Source organism: Balaenoptera acutorostrata, chromosome 10 (genome assembly GCF_949987535.1).
Source record: "Balaenoptera acutorostrata chromosome 10, mBalAcu1.1, whole genome shotgun sequence".
Taxonomy (NCBI): domain Eukaryota; kingdom Metazoa; phylum Chordata; class Mammalia; order Artiodactyla; family Balaenopteridae; genus Balaenoptera; species Balaenoptera acutorostrata.
In genome coordinates this window covers 85,046,959-85,057,837 of record NC_080073.1, presented here as the reverse complement: position 1 = coordinate 85,057,837, position 10,879 = coordinate 85,046,959, and the positions used below count along the sequence as shown (strand labels likewise).

General features: G+C 36.7%; 1 non-coding gene across 1 annotated transcript; it reads right to left on the bottom strand.

Moving 5' to 3' along the window:
- Positions 1–10,492: 10,492 nt before the first annotated feature.
- Positions 10,493–10,567, bottom strand: TRNAT-CGU (transfer RNA threonine (anticodon CGU)). Its single transcript has one exon. It is a non-coding gene; the product is annotated as a tRNA-Thr (tRNA).
- Positions 10,568–10,879: the final 312 nt, after the last annotated feature.

Below are 10,879 nucleotides of genomic sequence, written 5' to 3'. Positions count from 1 at the left end.
GCTTCTTAGTACTCTCTTGGCGGCATCCTAAAATGTTGGATCGTATTAAACAGATACAGCTGGTTTTCAGCACTTTAGATATTTCTGAGCATTTAAAGTTTAAACAATACACTGCTGAAAAACAAATTTAACTTGCTTCGATTGCCAAGACCCCATCAGACTCTGATGCTATAACCCTCTTTTGGAGGAGGGGAGAAATGGTAGGGTTAAGAGAGATTAGGCTGAGACAATGGATAGGTTGGTTTCCACTCCTACCCTTTGTTTTTGTTTTTCTGTTTTTTCAACAATTCTTTGACCTTTGTCACAAGTGTTTCTATCTCACTAGGTCATAAACAAATATTTTATTTCTCATTCCTTCTATTTTAGAAGAGATCATATTTGAAATCATACTGCTGAATACAAAGTACACTACTGGTATGAGTGGGTAAAAATATGACTAATTTCTAATAAATTGGCTGCCTGAAGCTAAGAATGTGACTATCAGAAATCATAGGCAAAGAACAGTCTTCAGGTAAGAGGAAAGACTTGGTTAGAAATGTATGCAAAGAGGGGGAAGAATTTTTACTAGCTTTTCCTTTGTTCTTTGTGTAAATGAGAAAAAGCTGCTGCTATCAATTGTCATCAAGGATATAGGCTAAGAAACAGTTTTCTCTAAAAACATAGGCTGAGAAAATTTGTTCTCGGAAATCGTATCAGTAGGAATGGAACATCCCACTATTGCCTAGATTATCTGAGCCACGTGCCTCAAAATACTTTGGCCTTGACTAAAACTTTGACTATGACTTTGACATAGAAACTCAGATTTGATTTCCAACAATTTCCAGAGTTTCGGTAAGGGTTTTCAGAAATATCTTCTAATATTTATCTTAACACTGTAGTTTTAAGAAAACAGGATATGATTCCAATTCTCATGCAATGCCTGATACAGCCACTTTATACATAGCCCTTCTTTGCTTTGATTCTCTAAAATGCTGTTTCATTTAAGTTAAATTAAATTAAACTAAATTAAATTAAACTCCACCCCACCTAACAAATCCTATAATAACTCTATCTCTTGCTTTGTTTGGTGAAAGCCTGTATTTCTATTTGAAATCCTCCCCTTCTTTTTTATTTCTTATTTATTTATTTATTTATTTTAATTTTTGAATTTTATTTTATTTATTTTTCTATACAGCAGGTTCTTATTAGTCATCAATTTTATAAACATCACTGTATACATGTCAATCCCAATCTCCCAATTCATCACACCACCACCTCCAACCCCCACGACTTTACCACCTTGGGGTCCATACGTTTGTTCTCTACATCTGTGTCTCTATTTCTGTCCTGCAAACCGGTTCATCTGTACCATTTTTCTAGGTTCCACATATATGCGTTAATATACGATATTTGTTTTTCTCTGTCTGACTTACTTCACTCTGTATGACAGTCTCTAGATCTATCCACATCTCTACAAATGACCCAATATCGTTCCATTTTATGGCTGAATAATATTCCACTGTATATATGTACCACATCTTCTTTATCCATTCGTCTGTTGATGAGCATTTAGGTTGCTTCCATGACCTGGCTATTGTAAACAGTGCTGCAATGAACATTGGGGTGCATGGGGCTTTTTGAATTATGGTTTTCTCTGAGTATATGCCCAGTAGTGGGATTGCTGGGTCGTATGGTAGTTCTATTTTTAGTTTTTTAAGGAACCTCCATACTGCTCTCCACAGTGGCTGTTTCAATTTACATTCCCACCAACAGTGCAAGAGGGTTCCCTTTTCTCCACACCCTCTCCAGCATTTGTTGTTTATAGATTTTCTGATGATGCCCATTCTAACTGATGTGAGGTGATACCTCATTGTAGTTTTGATTTGCATTTCTCTAATAATGAGTGATGTTGAGCAGCTTTTCATGTGCTTCTTGGCCATCTGTATGTCTTCTTTGGAGAAATGTCTATTTAGGTCTTCTGCCCATTTTTTGACTAAGTTGTTTTTTTAATATTGAGCTGCATGAGCTGTTTATATATTTTGGAGATTAATCCTTTGTCCATTGATTTGTTTGCAAATATTTTCTCCCATTCTCAGGGTTGTCTTTTGGTCTTGTTTATGGTTTCCTTTGCTGTGCAAAAGCTTTGAAGTTTCATTAGGTCCCATTTGTTTATTTTTGTTTTTATTTCCATTACTCTAGGAGGTGGATCAAAAACGACCTTGCTGTGATTTATGTCAAAAAGTGTTCTTCCTATGTTTTCCTCTAAGAGTTTTATAGTGTCCAGTCTTACATTTAGGTCTTTAATCCATTTTGAGTTTATTTTTGTGGATGGTGTTAGGGAGTGTTCTAATTTCATTCTTTTACGTGCAGCTGTCCAGTTTTCCCAGCACCTCTGATTGAAGAGACTGTCTTTTCTCCATTGTATATCCTTGCCTCCTTTGTCATAGATTAGTTGACCATAGGTGCGTGGGTTTATCTCTGGGCTTTCTATCTTGTTCCATTGATCTATGTTTCTGTTTTTGTGCCAGTACCATATTGTTTTGATTACTGTAGCTTTATAGTATAGTCTGAAGTCAGGGAGTCTGATTCCTCCAGCTCCGTTTTTTTCCCTCAAGACTGCTTTGGCTATTTGGGGTCTTTTGTGTCTCCATACAAATTTTAAGATTTTTTCTTCTACTTCCGTAAAAAATGCCATTGGTAATTTGATAGGGATTGCATTGAATCTGTAGATTGCTTTGGGTAGTATAGTCATTTTCACAATATTGATTCTTCAAATCCAAGAATATGGTATATTCCTCCATCTGTTGGTATCATCTTTAATTTCTTTCATCAGTGTCTTATAGTTTTCTGCATACAGGTCTTTTGTCTCCCTAGGTAGGTTTATTCCTAGGTATTTTATTCTTTTTGTTGCAATGGTAAATGGGAGTGTTTCCTTAATTTCTCTTTCAGATTTTTCATCATTAGTGTATAGGAATGCAAGAGATTTCTGTACATTAATTTTGTATCCTGCAACTTTACCAGATTCATTGATTAGCTCTAGTAATTTTCTGGTGGCATCTTTAGGATTCTCTATGTATAGTATCATGTCATCTGCAAACAGTGACAGTTTTACTTCTTCTTTTCCAATTTGTATTCCTTTTATTTCTTTTTCTTCTCTGATTGCCATGGCTAGGACTTCCAAAACTATGTTGAATAATAGTGGCAAGACATCCTTGTCTTGTTCCTGATCTTAGAGGAAATGCTTTCAGTTTTTCACCATTGAGAATGATGTTTGCTGTGGGTTTGTCGTATATGGCCTTTATTATGTTGAGGAAAGTTCCCTCTATGCCCATTTCCTGGAGAGTTTTTGTCATAAATGGGTGTTGAATTTTGTCAAAAACTTTTTCTGAATCTATTGAGATGATCATATGGTTTTTATTATTCAATTTGTTAATATGGTGTATCACATTGATTGATTTGCGTATATTGAAGAATCCTTGCATCCCTGGGATAAATCCCACTTGATCATGGTGTATGATCCTTTTAATGTGTTGTTGGATTCTGTTTGCTAGTATTTTGTTGAGGATTTTTGCATCTACATTCATCAGTGATATTGGTCTGTAATTTTCTTTTTTTGTAGTATCTTTGTCTAGTGTTGGTATCAGGGTGATGGTGGCCTCATAGAATGATTTGGGAGTGTTCTTTCCTCCTCAATTTTTTGGAAGAGTTTGAGAAGGATGGGTGTTAGCTCTTCTCTAAATGTTTGATAGAATTCACCTGTGAAGCCATCTGGTCCTGGACTTTTGTTTGCTGCAAGATTTTTAATCACAGTTTCAATTTCCTTACTTGAGATCGGTCTGTTCATATTTTCTATTTCTTCCTGGTTCAGTCTTGGAAGGTTATACGTTCCTAAGAATTTATCCATTTCTTCCAGGTTGTCCATTTTATTGCCATAGAGTTGCTTGTAGTAGTCTCTTAGGATGCTTTGTATTTCTGCAGTGTCTTTTGTAACTTCTCCTTTTTCATTTCTAATTTTATTGATTTGAGTCCTCTCCCTCTTTTTCTTGATGAGTCTGGCTAATGGTTTATCAATTTTGTTTATCTTCTTAAGGAACCAGCTTTTAGTTTTATCGATCTTTGCTATTGTTTTCTTTGTTTCTATTTCAGTTATTTCTGCTCTGATCTTTATGATTTCTTTCCTTCTCCTAACTTTGGGTTTTGTTTGTTCTTCTTTCTCTACTTCCTTTAGGTGTAAGGTTAGATTGTTTATTTGAGATTTTTCTTGTTTCTTGAGGTAGGCTTGTATAGCTATAAACTTCCCTCTTAGAACTGCTTTTGCTGCATCCCATAGGTTCTGGATCATCGTGTTTTCATTGTCATTTGTCTCTAGGTATTTTTTGATTTCCTCTTTGATTTCTTCAGTGATCTCTTGGTTATTTAGTAATGTATTGTTTAGCCTCCATGTGTTTGTGTTTTTTACGGTTTTTTCCCTATAATTCATTTCTAATCTCATAGCATTGTGGTCAGAAAAGATGCTTGATATGATTTAAATTTTCTTAAATTTACTGAGGCTTGATTTGTGACCCAAGATGTGATCTATCCTGGAGAATGTTCCCTGTGCACTTGAGAAGAAAGTATAATCTGCTGTTTTTGGGTGGAATGTCCTATAAATATCAACTAAATCTATCTAGTCTATTGTGTCATTTAAAGCTTCTGTTTCCTTATTTATTTTCATTTTGGATGATCTGTCCATTGGTGTAAGTGAGGTGTTAAAGTCCCCCACTATTATTGTGTTACTGTCGATTTCCTCTTTTAGAGCTGTTAGCAGTTGCCTTATGTATTGAGGTGCTCCTATATTGGGTGCATATATATTTATAATTGTTATATCTTCTTCTTGGATTGATCCCTTGATCATTATGTAGTGTCCTTCCTTGTCTCTTGTAACATTCTTTATCTTAAAGTTTATTTTATCTGATATGAGTATTGCTACTCCAGCTTTCTTTTGATTTCCATTTACATGGAATATCTTTTTCCATCCCCTCACTTTCAGTCTGTATGTGTCCCTAGGTCTGAAGTGGGTCTCTTGTAGACAGCATATATATAGGTCTTGTTTTTGTATCCATTCAGCAAGCCTTTGTCTTTTGGTTGGAGCATTTAATCCATTCACGTTTAAGGTAATTATCGATATGTATGTTCCTATGACCATTTTCTTAATTGTTTTGGGTTTGTTTTTGCAGCTCCTTTTCTTCTCTTGTGTTTCCCACTTAGAGAAGTTCCTTTAGCATTTGTTGTAGAGCTGGTTTGGAGGTGCTGAATTCTCTTAGCTTTTGCTTCTCTGTAAAGCTTTTGCTTTCTCCATCGAATTGCTGAATTCTCTTAGCTTTTGCTTGTCTGTAAAGCTTTTGATTTCTCCATCGAATCTGAATGAGATCCTTGCTGGGTAGAGTAATCTTGGTTGTAGGTTCCTCCCTTTCATCACTTTAAGTATATCATGCCACTCCCTTCTGGCTTGTAGAGTTTCTGCTGAGAAATCAGCTGTTAACCTTATGGGAGTTCCCTTGTATGTTATTTGTCATTTTTCCCTTGCTGCTTTCAATAATTTTTCTTTGTCTTTAATTTTTGCCAGTGTGATTACTATCTGTCTCGGCGTGTTTCTCCTTGGGTTTATCCTGTATGGGACTCTTTGTGATTCCTGGACTTGGGTGGCTATGTCCCATGTTAGGGAAGTTTTCGACTATAATCTCTTCAAATATTTTCTTGGGTCCTTTCTCCCTCTCTTCTCCTTCTGGGACCCCTATAAGGCGAATGTTGTTGCGTTTAATGTTGTCCCAGAGGTCTCATAGGCTGTCTTCATTTCTTTTCATTCTTTTTTCTTTATTCTGTTCTGCAGCAGTGAATTCCACCATTCTGTCTTCCAGGTCATTTATCCGTTCTTCTGCTTCAGTTATTCTGCTATTGATTCCTTCTAGTGTAGTTTTCATTTCAGTTATTGTATTGGTCATCTCTGTTTGTTTGTTCTTTAATTCTTCTAGGTCTTTGTTAAACTTTTCTTGCGTCTTCTCGATCTTTGCCTCGATTCTTTTTCCGAGGTCCTAGATCATCTTCACTATCATTATTGTGAATTCTTTTTCTGGAAGGTTGCCTATCTCCACTTCATTTAGTTGTTTTCCTGGGGTTTTATCTTGTTCCTTCATCTGGTACACAGCCCTCTGCCTTTTCATCTTGTCTCTCTTTCTGTGAATGTGGGTTTTGTTCCACAGGCTGCAGGATTGTAGTTCTTCTTGCTTCTGCTGTCTGCCCTCTGGTGGATGAGGCTATCTAAGACGCTTATGCAAGTTTCCTGATGGGAGGGACTGGTGGTAGGTAGAGCTGACTGTTGCTCTGGTGGGCAGAGCTCAGTAAAACTTTAATCCGCTTGACTGCTGATGGGTGGGCTGGGTTCCCTCCCTGTTGGTTGTTTGGCCTGAGGCAACCCAACACTGGAGCCTACCTGGGCTCTTTGGTGGAGCTAATGGCAGACTCTGAGAGGGCTCAGGCCAAGGAGTACTTCCCAGAACTTCTGTTGCCAGTGTCCTTGTCCTCATGATGAGCCACAGCCACCCCCTGCCTCTGCAGCAGACCCTCCAACACTAGCAGGTAGGTCTGGTTCAGTCTCTTATGGGGTCACTGCTCCTTCCTCTGGGTCCCAATGCACACACTACTTTGTGTGTGCCCTCCAAGAGTGGAGTCTCCGTTTCCCCCAGTTCTGTCAAAGTCCTGCAATCAAATCCCAGTAGCCTTCAAAGTCTGATTCTCTAGGAATTCCTCCTCCCGTTGCCGGACCCCCAGGTTGGGAAGCCTGACGTAGGGCTCAGATCCTTCACTCCAGTGGGTGGACTTCTGTGGTATAAGTGTTTTCCAGTCTATGAGTCACCCACCCAGCAGTTATGGGATTTGATTTCACTGTGATTGCACCCCTCCTACCATCTCATTGTGGTTTCTCCTTTGTCTTTGGATGTGGGGTATCTTATTTGGTGAGTTCCAGTGTCCTCCTGTCGATGATTTTCCAGTAGCTAGTTGTGATTCTGGTGTTCTTGCAAGAGGGAGTGAGAGCACGTTCGTCTACTCTGCCATCTTGGTTCCAATCTCGCAATCCTCCCTTTCTTGAGCAAGGATTAAATTAGCCTTTTACATGTTAAGATTGAACAATCATGATTTATTTAACATTTTGAATATAGAAGCTAAAAATAGGTATTGTGAGGTTACGAGGTTAGGAAACAGAAGCTGGTCTTTCAATAAAATAAAATTACAGTTAAAGTTATTGAACTTAGCATAGGGAAGGTCTACTTAAGACACACAAAGAAACCACTACATAAATAAAAATATTGGTTCACTTGCCTAGGTCAAATTTAATGTGACCTTTTGACAAACTGATAAACCGTTTATATTTATATAAGCTACATATGATGAAAATTGTTATTAAAAATAAATAAGAAGCTTCTACAAATCAATTTCCAAAGGAAACCAATTAAAAATATATAAAATAGTTTATTTTTTCTTATCTAATCAACAATTTGGATGAAGGTGGAACTTATGTAAGGCAACCTTGATTGTTGAATATATTAACGTGCAGTGAAATATGTAATTGGGTGTGTGTGGTGTCTGTGTTTCAATCTAAAAAGAAATGCAAGTGCCATTTATTTTGACTTAAAATATTTTGGACAAGAGAATTTAATATCTTGTCCCAAAACTCTCCCGTTAGCCAATAGGCACTTATTTTGAATTCAGTCTGATAAATTATAGTACCATTTATAGCTTTATACTTCAAGTTAGAAAGAAAGAATGGAAAGATGGAAGGAAGGAAGGAAGGAAGGAAGGAAGGAAGAAAGGAAGGAAGGAAGGAATTTCATGTTGTGTTTTTGCCAAAACAAAATTTTAAAAAATTTAAAGGACATTACTGGGACAGTTAGCAAAGTCTGAATAAGGCCTGTATATTAGATAACAGTATGATATCAATGTTAATTTCTGATTTTGGTACTGTGGTTATATTAGAGAATACTATTATTAGGAAACATACACTGAAGTAGGTAGAGGTAAAGGATCATCATGTCTGCAATTTACTCTCAATGATTTATATATATACATATATAATAAATTAAATGAGATAAAATATTCATATTTGGGAAATTTGAATGATGATAAATAGGAATTCTTTGTCCTGTTCTTGCAACTTTTCTGTAAAAATAAAATTACTTTAAAAGTAATAGTTAAAAGAAAAAGAAGAATAAAATATAAGTTAGGATAATCAAATCCCTTAACAAAAGCCCACATTTGGTTAATGACAGATCCAGGAAATGGATAGATACTTTATCACCTAAAACTCAATGCTCCTTTCTCTTCTGTGCATGGTCAGTCACTTTATTGCCAGCCTTTTCTCTGCATTCATATATAGACAGATTTTGTTTTTTTACAATAACAATTTGGTCCATTGAATGAATATTGCTTTCTTTAGAGGGAAGAAAACATCTCTGAATTGAATTGAGAGCCACTTCACTTTTTAATCTATGCCCCAGTGCAGAATCTTAGGAGTTTTCTGTTGAGTTTGCACTGTAAGGAGACCAACTCAGTTCTTTGCTGAGTATGAGGAGACTACAAAGCTCCATTAAGCCTCCTTACATAACCCCACTTGGGGTTCAAATAACCTTAGAAGAGTTGACCTCCAATTTCTCTTATTTTGGTAGTTAAGAACTTCCAATAAGAAACAGAATGGAGAGTTAAAATTTTCAAAGAGAACTCCCTGTTAGCACAAATACCTTCTCACTAAAACATTGGTGAATTCATCATCATTAGATAGAGAGAGAAAGGATAGGATTATGTCTTATTGATCTAAAATTAAGGAAAAGGAATGGATGCATTTACTTTATTTCTGTCAAAGTTTTACTCTAAAAATGTCTTGGAAAAAAAGTCACTGTCAGCAATGCTTCCCCTGGAGTTGCAGAAATAGGTTCTTTCTCATTTGGGGTGATTTTCTCCCTAAAACTTGATGCCAGTTCCCTTTTACTATTTTTTACATTTATGTTTTCTGCACCTCTGGTTAACTTGCTTAAAATCTACTCTTTTTCATTTTAAATCTATCTTCCAAAAAGTAAACAATATGCTCTGCCTCTCTTTCCTACATAATTCTTCCCCTTTTTTGCAACTCAAGTGTCCCCCTCTGTGACTTCCCGGATTAAACAGAATTTCTCATATATGTTCTCCTAAATCTCAGTCATTCTTTTTTGCAGCATTTATCATAGTCATGATATTATATTTCTGTCTGTGATTATGTAATTGATTTCTATCTCCTCCTTCCTTCCCACTAAGCTCTTAACTCCTTGGAGGTGGAGACCAGACTTGTTCAGCTCACCTTTCCACATGCTGAATGAGTAGGCATAATTTTTGGAATGAGGGGATGAATGAATGTTTCATAGCTATCGGCTAAAATAGATAAAGGTAGATCTTCTGCTGCTTGGGGCCAGCTGTAAGAGTTGTTTGTCTACACAGATTTTCTTTCAGAACTCATTTCAGAGATCTCACATCCAGAAATATAACTTCTTGAAACTGATATGCTGGCCCAGAGTCATGACACTGACGACCAGATGTTTGCCTCTAATGGCCCAATTTTAGTCAGCTTAGGAGAGGGAATAATAGTCCCATAAAAATCAACATCAAGAAGTAAAATATGCCCCTATAACAGCTATGTTTCCTTAATACCCATTTGTGATTTACTTTATTGGTTTATGAAAGTCAAGGATTTTTTTTTCAGTGGTTCATGGACACCTAAGAGTTTAAGGGGATCAGTGAACACCTTCAAAGAATATAAAAAATTTATCCATATGTCTGTTGGAGCACTTTTTGGTGGTGGTCATTGGCAAGTTTTCATCAGATAATCTAATGCGTTTATGTGCCATACAATTTTAAGAACTATTATTTTAAACCATACTGGATACTGTTTGATCTTATAAATAAGATTATTTGACATTTTAAACCATGACTTTGAACTGGAAAATATTAGGTTTAGACCCTAATTTGGTCATTTATTTCCTAGCTGTGATTTGGGCAAGTTACTTCATTTCTCTCCAATTCTCAGTTTTCTCATCTCTAAAATATGCATAATAATGCTTACTTTCGTGAGTGTTTTTAGGGATTTAAAGGTATGTGAGGAAACACAAAAATGCAACATAGTAAGTGTTCGATAAATTGCAGCCATTTTTCATCTATGTATAACTTAAGTAAGATTGCTTGGAGTTTGAGAAATCAGCAGAATATATTTGTAAATGCTTTGAATAAAAAGTTTTCCAATTTTATTCTGGAAATCTCCATTCATAATTGATCTTGAGCACCTAAGTAGTTAAATTCCAGTACAGCATAACCATATGATAGACCATCAGCAGAGAGCCTGAGGGTCATTGAGAATGCAGGTGTAATTAGAAGAACCTCCAACCAGTGGATTTGATACTGTGATTAAAGAAGATATCGGATAAAGGACTTTAGGAGGAAAAGTGGACACCTCACCAGGCCCCGCTGGGATTCGAACCCAGGATCGTCCTGTTTACGAGACAGGCGCTTTAGCCAACTAAGCCACAGAGCCTGCTACCCGGAAGTTAAGACCTCCTTTCCAGTCAAATTGTACTCAATTAGGTGAAAAGCTGAGTTAATTATAGTCACGGCTCACTCTCTTGAGTAAGTCGACCTTGCAGAACAGACAGACCCGCGACGGAGACTCCTGGAACTTAAGACTCCCATCAAGCCTAACAAAACGCATACACGCACTCACACCATAGCAGAGAAAATGTACTTAGAACAACCATGGAATGGGAAAGAGTAGATACGAGCCGAGTGTTCGTTGTGGAAGAGGGGAATTCTCTGAATGAGGCCAGAGAATTTCTTATATTCCATCCGA